Source organism: Mus musculus, chromosome 7 (assembly GCF_000001635.26).
Source record: "Mus musculus strain C57BL/6J chromosome 7, GRCm38.p6 C57BL/6J".
NCBI lineage: Eukaryota > Metazoa > Chordata > Mammalia > Rodentia > Muridae > Mus > Mus musculus.
In genome coordinates, this window is record NC_000073.6 from 120,834,025 (window position 1) to 120,851,374 (window position 17,350).

The 17,350-nt window shown below is 48.6% G+C and overlaps 1 protein-coding gene, 1 long non-coding RNA gene and 1 other non-coding gene across 10 annotated transcripts in view; 1 reads left to right on the plus strand and 2 right to left on the minus strand.

Moving 5' to 3' along the window:
* Positions 1–1,454: 1,454 nt before the first annotated feature.
* n-TLtag1 lies at positions 1,455–1,536 on the minus strand. Its single transcript has one exon. It is a non-coding gene; the product is annotated as a tRNA-Leu (tRNA).
* A 5,566-nt stretch (positions 1,537–7,102) lies between these two features.
* On the minus strand, positions 7,103–9,487 carry Gm36449. The gene is made up of 2 exons (XR_378468.3): positions 8,575–9,487; positions 7,103–7,496 (listed from the first exon to the last, which is right to left on the minus strand). It is a non-coding gene; the product is annotated as a predicted gene, 36449 (long non-coding RNA).
* The window catches only part of Eef2k (eukaryotic elongation factor-2 kinase), a 64,578-nt gene continuing 55,845 nt past the window's right edge, over positions 8,618–17,350 (plus strand). For 2 of the 8 annotated variants that reach the window (XM_006507344.4, XM_006507345.4), the window contains exon 1: positions 8,618–9,076. The gene's annotated coding sequence lies outside the window, so the exon portion shown is untranslated. Of the gene's footprint in view, positions 9,077–9,543; positions 9,762–10,671; positions 10,766–17,164; positions 17,346–17,350 lie in introns of those variants that run through there. The other 6 variants (XM_006507342.4, XR_003946386.1, NM_007908.4 and 3 more) reach the window with 6 other exon arrangements.

Below are 17,350 nucleotides of genomic sequence, written 5' to 3' on the forward strand. Positions count from 1 at the left end.
AGACTAAGGCCTGAGCACTACGTAGCAGCATAGATCGCCAGCTCAAGAATTCTTCTGTCCTCTCTTTATCGGGTGGGAAAGGATACGGTACCCCCACCCAACACACAAATCCCTGAAGGATTCCGATGCTACCCTAATTACCAGCCCCTGTGAGATTCACACAGGAAGGGTTGGCTCATTTAAAGAAACTAAAGGAGGAAGCATTGATGCAGATGCAGAAGAAAGGCCACTATAAACCAATGACATAGTTTATCCGAATAGGGCAACCAGTGAGACTGGTTTATAAGCGTTCTATTAAAAGCCATCTCCAACTGTGGACCAATGCTAGCCAGCTAAGAGATTTTCAAAGTCACTTTATGTCTTCCCAAGCTGAGGATGGTGCTTGCCACCAAACCTGATGAATGTCCTGTATTCAATTCCTAGGATCTACAATCCCACACTGTAGAAGGAGAGAACAGACTCTTGCAAATTGTTCTCTGACCTCCACACAGACACGGTTGGAGGTGGAAGTCTATCTTCTCTAAGGTTAAGGGTGTGGCTCAGGGGAGGAGTGCTATCCGAGGATGCCCTGAGTTCTACTTTCAGCAGCAGTGACGAAAGGAGAGGGGGGAGGAGAGAGGGGGGGAGAAGAGAGAGAGAGAGAGAGAGATCAAGCGAGAGCGGACCTATGTAAGTCTTCCACTATCATTCCGCTTATTTGCCCCTCTTCAGAATAAAAATGTGTAGTGAGCTGTCCACCCTTCTTTCACCCTTTTAAAAAAACAAAAAAACAAAAGCAAAAACAAAAACAAGGCAGGGTTTTCCTGTGTAGATCTGGCTGTCATGGAGTCAAGTGTAATTGATGAAATAATAGTGTCTCTGAATCCTGACCTGTCTTGCTCACTCCTGAAACCTCTCAGTGAGCTGAGTTCTTTTCTGGCACAAAGTAGCGCTTTCATAGTTGTGGATAAATAAGCATCGAGGGGACACTAAACCAAGCCTAGAGACCATGTGAAAGAATGAAGAAAGCTGAGACCTCAAGAACGCCTTTCTACGTAAGACTCCGCCCAGCAACCCAGCCCTTCGCAGTCACCTGACGTCTTTTCCACCAACAGAGACTTATGAGTGTCAGAACCAGGAAGGGACCCTCTCTAGCTCATATCCTTTGCCGTCGGCAGAGATCTCAGAAATGTGAACTAAGACCCAGAGCGCCTGTTGGGAATTTGCGAGCTGTCTGGGACCCATTGCCCTGAAAAGGGATGGGATTTTATTTTGTTTTGTGTTTTGTTTTTCAGGGAAGAAAATTAGTGGTCATGACACGTGTTTGTGTACCAGGCTAGAGAAAGAGACCAGTTTCGTTCGTTTCTTTCTTTCCTTCCTTGTGTTTTTTTAAAATGAGCTTCAGAAAGATTGAAGAAAAGAAGACAAAACCGAAAGCATGCAAAAATAAATTAAAAATTTAAAACTTAGGGATGTGGCAGCGGTGGGATTCGAACCCACGCCATCGAAATGACTGGAGCCTAAATCCAGCGCCTTAGACCACTCGGCCACGCTACCTCCCATTTGTAAGATAGGCCATTCAGAGTATATTAGTGTGATGACGCAGTGAGCTGCATTTTGCAAGCTCCGCCTCTGGGCGTTCCCGCATGCCCAAAATGAATCCAGCCTTTCAGTATGTAGGGACATCCGCCTCTGGTTTCCCAGCGCCCTGGTTTCCAACACGGCCATCAAGCAAGAATGCACCACTAAAAAGGAAAGGACAGGACAGTCCCTGAGTGTCAACCATGAAAACGCCTGATCCTAAAGTGAGAGAATTTGAGTTTTGCATTTTCCGAGGACGTGATGCTGCCTACAGCCACCTGGGGGCAGTGCTGCGCCGCCGCGTCCTCCAGGCGGGCTCGCCTGGGCGGGGCAGTCACTCGGGAACCGGGTTTGCGCCGAACCACTTCAGTCTGTAACCTCCTGGCTCATGGCCGCGTGGTGTCCAGGGTGTCTTGGAATGTTGTCACGGATCTTTTGTTGATGTGGGCTCCTTCGCTTTTATTATCACATTTTACGGAGTGGGAAAAAGACCTGTCAGTGTGTGTCAGGTACCTCGCCAAGCTAGCGTCCTCCCGCCTCTCAAGCCCCACTCCAATGCAGACTATTTACGTTGTTTTCAGGAAAATACAATTACAGAGTACCGCCTAGCAAACCTTGCGTTTCTACCGTTCAGAATTTTGAAGATCGACTTGAAATTCTTGAAACAAAAATATAGGTTATTTTTTTCTTCTCTTCTGATATTCATTCCCAAGTTTGATTCTTTTAAAAGCAGTTTTAAATCCTTCCAGTTTCCTTTTTGCAGATTTTATACTTAACTAGGGTCATCCATTTTCTTGCAACGTTTAGGGAAGATAGCAAACAAAACTACAATAAAAGGTGAGTGGCTATGCTAACCAAAGACTCCCACGCCACCAACCCAACAGCGGTGTTCAGACCCAAATCCCCAGACGGTTCATATTGTCTTATGTGACAAAAGGAAACCTTTTTTCGGGGGGCGGGGGGGTCAGCTATGAATGGATGAATGGATAACAGAGCTTCACGAGCAGCGAGAGTAGATTTGCGCGCGGCTTAGATGGAGGCAGGAGGATCAGGAGTTCAAGGTCAGCCTCCGCTATATCCCTAATTAAAGGCTACATGACCTGTTATTGAAGTTGTCTCAAAAACTTAAGGATAGGAAGACTAGCCTAGATTTTTCCAAGTGTCCCTTAGAAGAGGTGAGAACCCACAGGAGATAAGAAGATGGAGCTATGAGGAGGCTGAGAGATGAAGAGGCGAATCAAGGAATGCAGGTAACCTTTTCTAAGCTTTGTGTGTTTATTTCCCCGGGAGGGGGCACACCAGTATTCATGGAGAGATCAGATAACTTGGAGGAGCTGCTGTTTCCTCCCACCTCATGGATTCCCTTTGAAATCAGCCTCAGATGGCAGGCTTAACCGCAAGTCCCTTCACCCACTGAGCCCTCTCCCCAGCACCTGACAACCCATTCTCCCCTGGAACTTCCAAAGAAAATAGGAGGGGTCTGACTCCTTGATTGTAGGAATTCTGTTCTCCAGAATGATTGGAGTTACTCAGTTCGTAGTAATTGGTTAAGCCAATACAGTATAGGAACCCCACGGGTTTGGGGGCCACTGGCTCAATAGCTTCAGTAACCTAGGAAATTTGCTACAATGTTGCAGCAACGGTAGTACCCACCCCACAGCATTTGTTGTGAGAATTTGCTTTTCTCATTCCATCCACAATCTCATTGACCCATAAGTGTCAGACATCGGTCTGGTCCTATCAGAGAGTAAAGTCCTCTCTCTCTCTCTGTGTGTGTGTGTGTGTGTGTGTGTGTGTGTGTGTGTGTGTGTGTGTGAGAGAGAGAGAGAGAGAGAGAGTGTGTGTGTGTGTGTGCTCGTGTGCATGTGCCTATGTGTCTTCCTCTATCACTCTTTGGTTGAGACAGAGCCTCCCTGCTGAACCTGGACAAGACTAACTGAGCTCCAGGGATCCCCCTTTCTCCATACCTCCACCACTAGGATTACACTCAGCTGCCTTGATGTCTGGCTTGTTAACAAGAGTGCAGGGGATCTTGGGCCCCTAACTTTGTAAGACAAGTACTTTACTGACTGAGCCATCTCCCCAGACCCTGAAAAAGTTTTTTGTTGTGTTTGTTTGTTTAAGACAAGGTTCTTTGTGCTGCCCTAGTTTTCTTGAAACTTGCGCTGTAGAGTAGGCTGGCCTTGAACTCAGAGATCTGCCCCTAAATGCTGGGGTTAAAGGTTATGTGCTCCCACTACCTGCTTAATTGCTTTTAATTATATGTGTTGCTGGGTCTCTGTGTGATTTTGTGTGTGTGAATGAAGGTGTCTGCAGAGTCCAGAAGCAGGCATTGGATTCCCCTATAGCTGGGGTCATAGGCAGTTGTAAGCTACCTGATGTGGATGGAGGAAGTGAACTATGATTTTCTGCAAGAACGGCATCTGCTCCTAACCAGTGAGTGAGTCATTCAAAGATCAAACCTGGCAATCCAGGGCAGGCACCGCGAGGATGCCCATCCCAGGGACCTGAGCAATCCTTTGCCGCCTATACCTCAAGATCGTCACCAAGGTTCTATGGGATCCTGTGAATATCTTCTCTACCCTTGCCCATGAAGGGACTTGATAAGCCTCTACCAGGAGAAAACAAATGATAGTTTCTTAGTTACCCAATGCCATATCTTCAGGACTGAGGACAAAATTGACCAAAAGAATACTGATTGGAAAAAAACAAAAACAAAAACGGTTTTTCTTCTTTTAAGTGTCTGTCTGTGTGTGTGTGTGTGTGTGTGTGTGTGTGTGTGTATGCACTGGAGTGCTAGAGATCAAGATCAGGGTCTCCTACAGATTAAACACACTATTGATCTACGCGATAAGCTATAACACACGTGCCCTGATGTTTTATTCTTGGTGAAGGTCACATGATCTGAATTCCATTGCCATTTGAACTCAAAGGCAGAGGCAAACACTTCTGCCCAGACCTGCCCATCCTAAGAGCTAATAGAATTATTGTCTGGACATGGGCAGGCCCTGGCCTGCCCTCCTGGAAGATCACCCTTTTCTGCAGTCACAGGAAGGACACGGAGTTCTCTTTATGTAGGCTGTCTCCCCAGAATAACTCTGAGCATACACACACACACACACACACACACACACACACACACACACACACACAGAGCCCTAATTTAGTACAAGCCAGAGTTTATTCCACACTTCCTAGGCCTGATGATACAAAAACAGGCCTCGGAGAAGAGCACAACTGTTTTTCAAGGTGTTCAGGACCTGCTTGCTTCCAACCCCAGAGAGGCAAAGATTTCCATTTGCTCCCACCCAGCCTCTCTCCAGCAGCCTTGTCTGCTGGCTGGCCTCCCCCATGCCTGCTGACCATGCTTCTCTGGTGATTTATGCCTGCGTGACACAGCAAGGGCAAATCAAATGCAAACCCAGCCAATGCCAGGGAAGGGTGGGGAGGCCTCAAAAGCCAGGGCAACCAGGCTGTGTTTAGTTTTTGGGTTTTCTGTTTCTAAGTGACATTTAACTGTAACTGTCATAAAAGTAACCAGTGTTCCCTAGTGAAACGGGAGCAAAGAAAGAAAAATGCAGAGATAGAGCCATTGTTCATGTCCCTACTTCATAAATCTGCCTCCCCTTCTACATAAAGGAAGTGGGTTCTATGTTTGAATGGTACCACAAGTGTGCCCATACATTTTTAAATGCCCAATCCTATGTGTAAAATTGAAAGAAAAAAGTCTTCCTTTACCAGTGAGGCCCACCGCATTAAAAGCAAACAAACAAAAAAAAACCAACAAAAACAGAACAAAACTAAACTGGTCTGGATTCTTCCAGATCTTTTCCTATTCAAACATATAGGCAAATAAAGCTAGACGCCTCACTCTCAGAACACCCTAAGATAGGAGAAGAGTAATTTCATGGATTCTGCTAGTCTTTATAAAAACTGTCCTGGGGTAGAGAGGTGGTTCAGCTGGTGAGAACACTTGTAGCTCTCAAAAAGGACCCAGGTTCAGTTCTCAGGACCCATGTAGCGGTTCAAAACTGGAAACCTCCAGTTCCAGGAGACCCAGACCCGACATCCTCTTCTGACCTCCACAGGCAACATGTATGTGTGTGGTACACGCAGACAAAACACTCATGAAGTAAATTATCTTTAAAACAAACAACAAAAAAACTGCTCTAGCCATGCAGCCCAGGCTGGTCTTGAACTAGCAATCCTGCTTCAGCCTTTTTTTTTTTTCTTTAAACTTATTTATTCTTTTTTTGTATATTTTGGATATTTTCTACATAGTGAGCCAGCCACTTTTAAATTTTTGTCTGGATGTATGTCTGTGTACCACAGCAGATGCTTGGTGTCAGCAGAGGCCAGAATAGGACATCAGAGCCACTGGAGCTGGAGCCACAGCTGTCACCAACCATGTGGGTGCTGGGAAACTGATCTTGTGGAGGAGCAGCCAGTGTCCTCAAAGGCTAAGCGATCTCTCAGCCCTCGGCCTGAGTTCTAAAATTACAGGCATGTGCCACCCCATCCAGCCCCATACATAGCTGGGTTTGCTGTTGTATTTTAAATGTGGGCACCTATTCTAATTTCTTTTTTAAATTACAGCAATTTATTTTGTGTATGTGCATGTATGTATGTTGAGGCTGGACAATATCCTGCAGGAATTAGTTATCTCCTGCTACGTGAGTCCCAGAGATGGACTCGGGATTATGTGTCAGGCTTGGCAAATGGCTTTACCTCCTGAGCCATCTTATCAACACCTCCAATTTCTTTTGCATGGTGCATAATCTCTTTACCCTTAGGCATATAGCTGAGAGTGGAATCGCTAGGTTCTATAGGAGCATCTGACGGGTACCGGAAAACATACTCAGTGTCATTATCTATTTGGAAAGTAGACACTGAAAATATGGATCTAGCTGGGAGTGGTGGTACAGCTCCCTGTGCTGTGGGGCTGATCTTCCAGAAGGGCAGGCCAGGTGGGGCACACATCCTTCGAGCTGTCATGCTGGGCAGCTCCAGGACAAAGCACTCGTCTTTCTGAGTTCATGTGGCAACATGGGATCTTAATCAAGAAAATCAAACTTGTCTGGTGTGGTGGTGCATGCCTGTAGTCCCAGCACTTGAGAGGCAGAAGCACTGGTCTGCACAGTGAGTTTCCACAACAGTCAGAGCTGTGTAGAAAGATCCTGTCTCTTAAAAAGAAAGGGGATGGGGGGGGGGAATCAAATGTTTTGCGGGGAATGTTCATGCTGACAACAGTCTGAAGTCCTGACTTCCCCTGGGAGAGCAGGTTTACTGCTCTCAAACACCAAAGAGCCTACAGGACACAAGAGATCTGCATAGACCCAGATCTGGGCTAAACCATGCCTCTGTATAACCTTGGAAAAGCCACTTTCCTAGCCTGTTCCGTGTGCTAAGTGGAGGACAGTTAGGAAGGTTGTGAGGAATGGTATGAGGAGTACTCTCGCCTGTGTGCAAGGTCCTTTTGTTACCAGTAACACACTACTACAGACCGTCAGATGCTGTGATAAGACCCATGACCAAAAGCAACCTGAGGAGGAAAGGGTTTATTTCAGCTTACAGCACACAGTCAGTCCATGAAAGGGGCATTTGACCCAGACATAAGGATTGGGACCCACAGGTTGAGAACCACTGGCTGAGACTTAAGCACACTGGCTGTGCTTCAAGAAGGCCTGGTTTTAATTCCCAGCACACACATGGCAACTCACAACTGTAATCCCAGTTCTGGACAACCAGACACTCTTAGACAGACATGCAGACAAAGCGCCCATACACATAAAATAAGTAATTTTTAAAAGGTGGATTTTTGGCTCATGGTTCTGGAAGTACAAAGTGTAGAGGATGTTTCTGGTGTTTTTGCTGGTACAACTTCAAGGTGGTTCAGGTCTTCAGGTCTTTAATCTGAAAGCCCAGGCCAGACAAGCCTGTGGCAGAATAGATATTATGGTGTTTCTCCTGTCAGTAAGTCTATTAACAGTTGCTTTATTAAATGAAATAGATCACACCCTTTCCTAACTGTGTCCCTGGGCAAGATACATTCTTTATAAGTCTCAGTCCTATGATCTGTACAATACAGCTAGTCGTGCCTGCATACCTTATATAGCTGACTGCAGCTGGATGGACAAATAGCTCAAAATGTGCAACTGTTTAGATTTTTACTCTAAAGTATACGGTGAGATATGACCTCAAAGTACACATGCCTGCCTCCACTGGTTTTCAGTCTTTACATCTTCCAAGGGCTACCTTCCTTCCATGCACTGCACCAGATTTGAGTTTTGAGAAAGGGCTTCACCATGTAGCCCAGGCTGGCCTTGCTTTTCTGGGGACTGCAGAGGTCTACCACCATGCCCAAGTTCCCACCCATTAAGCACTATGTGCCAGGCCCTAGGCTCAGAGTTAGGAATACTGTGATTTTTCCCTCCAGAGAGTCCAGGAAGGCTTGACAAAGATTTTTCTTTTTTGTTTTTGTTAAGACAAAGTTTCTCTGTGTAACAGCTCTGGCTGTACTGGAACTCCCTCTGTAGACCAGGCTGGCCTTGAACTCACAAAGATCCTTCTGTGTCTGCCTCCTGAGTGCTGGGATTTGCCACCACCGCCCGGCCCTGATAAAGTTATTAATTAAAAATTATAGAAATAGTTGGAATTGTCAGGTAGGCCGAACTGTATAAATTTAAACCGAATATATGTTTATATACAAATATTAAATTTAAACAAAAATATATAGGTTATATATTAAATATTTACATATACGTGTATAATTTTCTATACTTATATTTATAAATTTATATGTAAATATTAAATACATATGTGCTTACCATGAATTTGGATTCTTTATGAGTTTTTAACACAATTTTTGTTGTTTTGCCCCCTCCTGCTCCTTCGTTACCCCTCCCTCTCTTGAAAGTGTTAAATTTCTTCAAAATTATGTCATGAAATCCTTAAGATTTCCCTTTTTTTTTTTTTTTTTGAGACAGGTTTTCTCAGTGCAGCCCTGGAACTCACTGTGTAGACGACCAGGCTGGCCTTGAACTCAGAAATCCGCCCGCAGTCTGTCTTCCAAGTGCTGGGGTTAAGGGTATGCGCCACCAGACACACAGCATGAAATCTAACGTTAGACCCAGGTGTCTAGGAAGCGTTCAACAGGCGGGGGAGCCAGAAGACAACACGGCGGCTGCATGGAGGTGATGGCCACCCGGGGACGGCCACGTGAGCCCGGGCGTGCGCCCCGTGCGTCAGTCCCGCCCCAGCCCTGGTCCCAGCCTCCAGCCTCCAGCTCCAACCCCAGCGGCAGCAGCCCCAACTCCAGCCCGTGCTCGGCTCCAGCGCTCCGACGTCTTCAGGCGCCCCACTGCGGCTGCGGGCCTGGCTCTCTGTCGCCTGCGCTTTGTACCGGGGATTCTCCTCCCTCCCTGCACCCTGGAGCGCCCGGCCGCCAGCCTTTGCCAGCTCCTTGGGATCCTTGCGGCCGTGGGCAGCAGCTGTCGCGCCTGCCACACTGTGGGAGGTAGGTGACGGGAAGATGGGGAGCCCGCGCGTCCCGCTGCAGCAGCCCCCCGAAAGGCCACTGGGGCGCTTCTCTGGTTGCAGAGCTTCCCCCGAGGCTCAGTGTTTGCGTCTGTAAGGAAGGAAAGAAAGACGTTGGCAAGCGGTGAGCGCAGTTCTGGTTGCACCAGGCAGCGCACGCGGGCCTCCGCCCGGGTCTCCTCTGTGCCTCGGCGAGCCCGCCTGTCCCCCTGAAACGCCCAAGTAACATTTCCCCTCGCCGGGTTCCCCACACTAGAGGCCTATGCGGGCCTCAGTTCTCGGAACCTCGAGGTCTGAGCTGCATACGCCCTTGCAGCATTGTTGGTTGAGGGAGTTGGGGTGTTGGCAGGCGTTGGAGACTTGTGCGCCAAGGGGCTGAGCATTCGTATGCAGTTGGTGGCGCGGGGGCGGGGACCTCCTGGGTGAGCCCTGGGCCAAAACTAGCTAGTGTCGGCTAAGGGGATTGCGGGAAACCTGCCCAGCTGCGCCCTGTGTGTGACTGATCGCGTGCGTTTCGGAAGAGTGAGATCTGACTTGGGAATTCTCCTTGGGGGAGTATTTCTGCGTCCTCCGCGATGAGGCGCTCCCTGGCTTGGGACCACTGAACAGATATTACGGAGGAGAAAGCCGAGGTCCAGAGTGGACCCCAGATCCTCAGAGGCCAGGTAGGGAATGTAGAGTAAGTAAACAAGGATTGTGAGTGTAGGGGTTAAGAGTGAAGTTTTGGGAAGACTTCCCGGGGAAGGTGCTGTTTGCTCTGTGAGGAGGACGAAGCCAGTGGAGGGAGTGGGTCCAGGCCGTGTTCAAACCCCGACCTTAGACAGCTAGCTCTTCACCCCTCTCTGCTGCGGCAACAGTTCCTGGGAAAGGAAGGCTAGCGGGGAGCGACTCCTTTGTTCCAAAGAACTGGGTTCTTTTGAGAGTCTGAGCGCGTTAGGCGTGACTTTCCTGAATGGCTCATGCCACGCTGTTTCACAAACATAGTATTTTCAAACCTTTTACCCTGCACTGATCAGACTCGCCCCAAGAGATCTTGTCATCCACAGCTGGCAGCTGTTAATTCCCCCCTGGGAACGGCCTGTAGGAACCTAGGGGTGCACGGCAGGATCGAGTTGTTTTTAGGGTTCCTTCTCTACCTTAATTTCTATTGTGAAGGAGAAAAACTTCAGGATCAGGCACAGCAACCAAGTAGCAACAGCCTTTAGGAAGGCTTTAGTTGGTGAGAGAGGCAGCTGCAGGAATCAGTTACCTCCAAGTCCCAGGGTGCCACCGGGTCTACACCTGGGATGATCCTGGGTTTGAGCCTTAAAAGCTTGTTGGATGAGGGCCTGTGGGGGGGTGGGGGAGCATGGCCGGCTCAGAGGGTGAGAACACTTACCTCTGAAGTGAAAGGGGAAAGAGCTGTAAGATCATGGGGACTCGGTTGCCCTGGCTGAGTGGCTCACCCGTGCCACACCATCTCCTGGGCATCCAGTGTGCTCTTCTGACTTCCACAGTCACCTTCGTGTTCACACACACACACACACACACACACACACCAAATTAAAGAGTATCTGACTAAACTCTTGCAACCAGGGTCTACAGGTACAGACTACAAGGCTTCGGAGAAAGAAAAGGGTTGAGTCAGTCGCTGCAGTACGGTAACATTTCACAGGCTGAAGAGTCAGAGGTGAGTGAGTGAGTGCGGGGCTGTGGTTCTATCAACAGCTGCCCCCTGCATGGCTTGCTTGCCGGCCTCCGATTGCTGGACCACACTGGAGTTTCCTTGAGGAGCTCTGCGGGGAGGTGCCCAATTTGCATTTCTAAGAAATTCTCAGGGGAGGTTCCTAGCTGCTCCTGGGTGTTCTAGTTAAGGAAATAGAGACTACTGTTAGGCAAGTCACTGAAGTCCTCCGTTCCTCAGCTTTCTCCCCAGTAGAAAGAAGCAAATAGCACCTGCCTCCTGGGAATGGAAGGCAGCTCCGAAGGAGGGGCTGTGTCAATAGATGTGAAGGAGGACAAGTTGGCAATAGATTGAGTAAGGAGAATAGCTTGAGACAGGTGACTGAGGGAAGGCACAGTGTCCTGCGATCCTGGGTCAGGTGATGGAGCCCCTGTCCTTTCTGAAGCTCAGAGAAGGTGCTCTGTGATGCTGTGGAAATGTCATCAGCCCGCCCTGGTCAAGGTGTGAAAAGTGAGCCGATGAGTGGGCCGATGAGTGGGCCGATGAGTGGGCCGATGAGTGGGCCGATGAGTGGGCCCGGTCGTGGTGCAGAGTTATTTGGGCCACAGTTCATATGCCTAAATGCAATCACGTGGTCTCACTAAGTTGCGGGAGATGCTGGGAGACACGGTCTCTGGCTGGGCCAGTAGAGGCTGCTCTAGATAGCACCCAGCTTGTCTATGATGCCCTGAGCACTGGACTCATTTCTCAGTTTCTTTGGAATGAAAAACCAGCACTGGGGATGTGGCCTGATAGCATGCTTGCCAAATAGGCACAAAACCCTGGGTTTCACCTCAGCACTTCATAAACCATGCCCCCTATCCCAGAACTAGGGAGGAAAGAAGCAAGACAGTCAGAAGTTCAAGGTCACTGCCTCGACATAGGGAACTGGAGGCCAGCCTGCCTATGAAAGACCCTGTCTCAAAAGAAAAGCAAAAAACACAGATAAGCCCATAAGTAAAGCTTAAGAATCTAGCAGTGCTGGAGCAGTGCACATCTCTAATCCCAGCACTTGGGAGGCAGAGGCAGGCAGATCCATGAGTTGGGGCCAGCCTGGTCTATATAGCTAGTTCCAGGACAGCCAGGGCTACACAGAGAAACCCTCTCTTGAAAAAAGAAAGAAAGAAAAAGAGAGAGAGAGAGAGAGAGAGAGAGAGAGAGAGAGAGAGAAAGAAAGAAAGAAAGAAAGAAAGAAAGAAAGAAAGAGAGAAAGGAAGAGAGGAAGGAAGGAAGGAAGGAAGGAAGGAAGGAAGGAAGGAAGGAAGAGAAAAGAAAGAAAGGAAAGCTCAAATTAGGCAGAGCTCTATGTCCCTTGGCCAGGGCTTTGAAGCAGGTTTTGCTGTTAGGAGTGGACCTTGTCCTAAACAGCAGACTTAATGAAGCAAGCTGTGATGGACCCCTAGGGTACCAATACTGTGCAGTACCTGGTTGATGTGACTCAAACACCTTTCTGCTTTGTTCTATGTATTTCTGAGTCGGGGAGGGGGCAACATCAGGAATCAGGAACTAAAGCATCAAGTGAGGGTCTCATTGATATCCAGGGCCTCGGCATACACTAAGGACTCACAGATAAACAGCCAACAATGAAGAGAAGCAGCACTTTATGTCAAAGTAAAAGAACTGAGAGATCCATGCTGGCTTCCTCCATCACACTCTCATTTTCCAAGTCCAGAATCAGTCACCATTTACATGAGTCTGCTTAGCGTCCCTACCTTCACGTCCACAGGTCCTGCCGCTTAGAGTGCCTTAGAGTGCTCACAGGGGCTACCGTTCAGGATCAAGCTTAGTGCTTGCCTCCTCCAGAAGACCTTCTCTGGGTCATTTCCTCACTTGTGAATCAGCAGGCAGCAAACAGTAGCTACCCCAGGGAGACCAACTCCTCAGCCCCACCATGCCTGGAATAGAATTGGTGCTGGGAAATACCAGCTGCTATTCCATCCTGACCACCCCTACCCTCCTCTACCACCCCCCCCACATCCACCCCAGCACCTCTTCCCAGGCCCCGCATAACAATTCCTTTCACACACCAAGGCCCAACAGTAATAACCCTGCTAAAAATGTCCATATCCCAACCCTGAGGATCTGTGAGTGTGTGGCCTTACACAGCAAAACAGACTTCTTAGAGGTGAGCAATTGGGGACATCGTCCTGGATTGTCTTACTACACCACAGGGTCCTTATACAGAAGAGGTAGAAGCCAGGCATGGTGGCACTGTCACGCCCTTAGTCCTAGCATTCCAGAGGCAAAGACAAGCAGATCCTTGAGTTCAAGGCCAGCCTGGGCCACATAGCAAATTCCAGAAAGCCAGGGCTACACAGAGAAACCCTGTCTTGAAAAACCATCCATCCACCCATCCATCCATCCATCCATCCATCCATCATCCATCTAAGGGTTGGCTCGTCATGAGAGGGCTTGCCTAGCCTGTACCAGGCTCTGGATTCCGCCCTCAGCACTGGAAATGAAGGAGGGAGAAAGACACTGTGGAGGGGAAGGGAGGGGAGGAAGAAGGATGGGAAGACAGGAAGGGAAGCAGGCTTGAGGACTCAGACTGCTGGCTCTGAACAAGGAGCCCATAGAAGTTCTCCTCTAGAACTGTAAGACAAGAAAGAGCTTGAGTCAATTGCATCAGCAGCAATGAGGAGCTCATGTGACTAAGCAGGCTCCAGCCCGGGGCCATTCTGCTCCATCCTGCCTCATGGCAACTTCTGGAGACAATTTTAACTGTTCTGATTCTAGTGCATCTGACAGCTAGTAAGTGGAGCTCACTGATGCTGCTAAATGTTTGACATCCCACAGGACACGCTGCCCTGTAAGTAAGGATTGTACCAGCTCAGCCGGGCAGTGGTGGTACATACATGCCTTTGATCTCAGCACTCTGAAGGCAAAGGTCGGTGGATCTCTGTGACTTCAAGGAGAACCAGGAGTACATGAAGAGACCCTGTCTTAAAACAAAACAAAAAACTAGAAAACAAACAAACAAAGAAAACAATTGGAGCAGCTCATTCATTGTCCATAGCACAGTCAGAGAAACCGTGCTCAGTGGGAAGTGAGCATGTGCGCTCAGTGCTTGCAGAGTGAGCTTGAGGACCCTAGTTCAAATCCCAGCACATACACGAAAAGCTGAGCATGGCAGGCATGACAAGAGGATTCCTGGAGCTTGCTTGCTGCCAGCCTTGCTTCAGCTTCAATGAGAGACCATATCTCAAAGGCATATGGTGGGATATGATAGAGCAGGATACCCGGTGACCTCTGGCCTCCATGTGCGTGCACACACACACACACACACACACACACACACACACGCGTGCCTTTCCTGACCCTCCTCTCTTTGGAAACAATCTCCATATATTTCACAGGAACAGAGATACCCGCTTCCTGGCTAGCAGGAACAGCAACTCCTGCTTGGAAGGACAGGGGCTAAGTCAATATCCATTTCTGCCGAAGTGTTACAACCTGGACTCTGTCTATACAAATACATCATTGTGCAAGAGTTCTTCGTTTTAAAGTCAGCAAATGACATTTTAGAGTATAAAGCAGAAAAGATTGTCATTATAGCTTCAGTGAGCAACATGCACAAGGGGGCTTTGGATTTTAATGTTTAATCATCTTCTGACTTTTGGGTCCCCAGGACATGGTATATTCCTGGCTGGTTGCACCAGTGATACAGTGTGTCTTGCTTCTCAGGATGCACTGTATCTACACAGTCTTCTCTATGGCCAGGCCATAGGAATGCTCACACAGAGGAATGGTGTCTCACTCCTCTAGCTGCTGCCCAGAGTGGCAAGCCTGGCACAAACCATCTTCTGCAGGTCACAGGAATAAACTACAGAAAAACTGGCCATCTCCGCTAGCATATGGGACACTGAAGTGTCCCATATGGACACTGGGCAATCAGTCTGGTGAATCGGTGGCCCAATGGCATGGTTGAGACCTCAAGATGAAAAACCAAATAAAAAGGCTATAATCTGTCCAAACATGGAAGCACACAGGTATTAGTTCAAGTCCTTACTTTGCCATAGCTTGCTAAGCAGTGTTGGCCCAGTCACTTAAATCTTAGCCTCAATCTCTTTGTGAAATTACTCACCTCTTGGAGAGAAGCAGAGCAGGGTGGGAAGGAGTGACAGAGAAAGGTGGCTAGGAGAATCCCCTGTGGCTCAGAGGCTCCTGTCAGTGTCACTCATTACCAAACTGCTAAGTTCAGCACCTGGCATGCAGCCAGATCTTCAAATGTATTATTATTACTCTTACTCCTGTGAAAATTCTGTCAGGTAGAGGATGTTGGAGCCCAGGCCTTTGCTTCTTTCTCATCCCTCTACAGCCTCAAAGCTCCATTTTCCCTCTGTCACTCGTGACAGGAGTTCATGCTACCCTCTGCCAAGTCTGCTGGGCAGAGAGCTCCCGCCTGGCACCTAAAGGATCAGGCAGAGTCACCTGTGGGAGTGGAGGAAGCACAGAGAAGTGGAAGTGGGGGGTGGGGTGGGGAGGGGCCAAGTCTTGTTTATCACACCAGGAACTCCTTGGTGAAAGATCATAGATCATAGGAGTGTGTGATGGTGAGCCCAGCCCCAGGACCCTGTGAGGCAGGAAGAGCCAGAGCGCAAGAAATGGATAGAATCAGAAACAGTGGGGAAGGGAAAGTATATTATTTTGACTTATGGGGATACCCACCAAGAGCACCCCTGGGAATAGTTGGAAACATTACAGTTGCATCTAGATGTAGGAAGCTTTGCCGCCCGTGCACAGTTGCAAAGGTTTTCACAAGTGTTGAGCATTATGTGGTCTGAACGGCATGGCCAGGGGCGCTGAGAGGAAAGGGCTGCTGGTTTGTTTTTTTTTTTTTTTTTCCCCCTTTGGTTTTTCGAGACAGGGTTTCTCTGTATAGCCCTGGCTGTCCTGGAACTCACTCTGTAGACCAGGCTGGCCTCGAACTCAGAAATCCGCCTGCCTCTGCCTCCCAAGTACTGGGATTAAAGGCGTGCGCCACCACACCTGGCTAGGGCTGCTGTTTTTAACCACATGCTTTAGGAAAGGTCTTTCATTTTATTCAGTGCTAAGGATGGAGCTCACCCCGTTTATTAGCTATGGTTAGAGCTCTCACTAGTTATCTGCCTACCAAGTACTACACGCACACACATACAGAGAGAGAGGAGAGAGAGAGAGAGTGACTGGCTTCCAGAGAATAGCTGTTCCCTAAGGACCCCTAAAAATCTTGGCTTTGCCGCTATCCAGACATCCAGGTCCCTTCTGGAGAGATCCTGGCTTCCAGAGAATAGCTGTTCCCTGAGGACCCCAAAACATCTTGGCTTTGCTGCTACCCGGACATCCAGGTCCCCTCTGGCTGGGACTCAAGGCTCAGTTTCGCAATTTACGAAAGTGAAGATGAGTCTTGTGCTGGAGTCACGGCCTGTACTAGAGAGCTGACTGACAGTTATGATTCCATATCCCAGGTTGATAGTCTGGAAGTGAGAGAGGAAGGATATAGAACTCTCTGGAGAAACTTCACAGGTGTTTCTGGCTGGAAGGGGGAAGTTGTGGGTACCTAAGTGAGTAACTTCTGGAAATGTCTCATTTCCTGTAAACTGGGGTCTCTCTCCTTCCTTGGGTTTGAGAATCCATAATAGATTGAGTTTGCTAGGAGGCTGAGGGTCAGAATTGGAGTGTGGAGCTGAGGTAAAGTCTGTCTCATGTGCAGAATGATCAGCCACCAAGCTACAAGTCTGCATTGAGGCTAATTTTCCTAATGTGTCCCTAGCAGGGCATCTTGTCATAAGGAATGTGACCCTTTATTGCTTTGAGAGAAAGTATCACTGGAGCCAGTATAGTTAGCGACTTGAAGGGAAAAAAAGGAACGTACAATAAATTATCACCTTACGGGTTTTGATATCAAAGTATGGTGTCTGTGACTCTTTGACTAGGATGCTGCCTCATGATAGGAGACCTGTGGGTTGTACCTAATGGCCAACCTCATAGCTGCCTACACTCCAGCAACTGCATCTGCATTCTAGCCAGAAGAAAGGGAACAGTGGAGAGTCTCTCCCTTTAAAAGTTTTTCCCTACTGGGGCCAAGGAGAAGGCTCAAAGGGTAGAGGCACCTGCCACTAAGCCTAATGACCTGTGTTCAGGCCCTGGAACCCACACGGTAGAAGGAAACTCCCACTTGTGTCTCCCGATCTCCGGGTGCTTTTGGTCAAGCATCCCTGACCCAGGTTAAACAGATGAAGGTTAAACCACCAACAACCAACCAGCTCTTCCCCAAAGGTTGTACACAGCCCTTTCTGCTTGTTTCATCAAGCTCAGCTTGGGTGTGTAGCGTTGTGAAACCATTCCCACAGAACTGATAAACCTCCCCTCTGAGGAGAGAGGCTCAGAAAGTTACAGGATTCACCGGGCTCCTTCTGAACTTACACAGACAGTGAGCAGGTGCTGGGAAAACAGGCACTGCGGCCAGCAAGGCAGGTCACAAGGTAGGCAAGGAGATCAGGGTTGCAGCTTTCCTGAGTCCTCAACCGTGCTGGGGCTGGCTTTAGATGATGCAGCTGCTGCTCCTGTAAG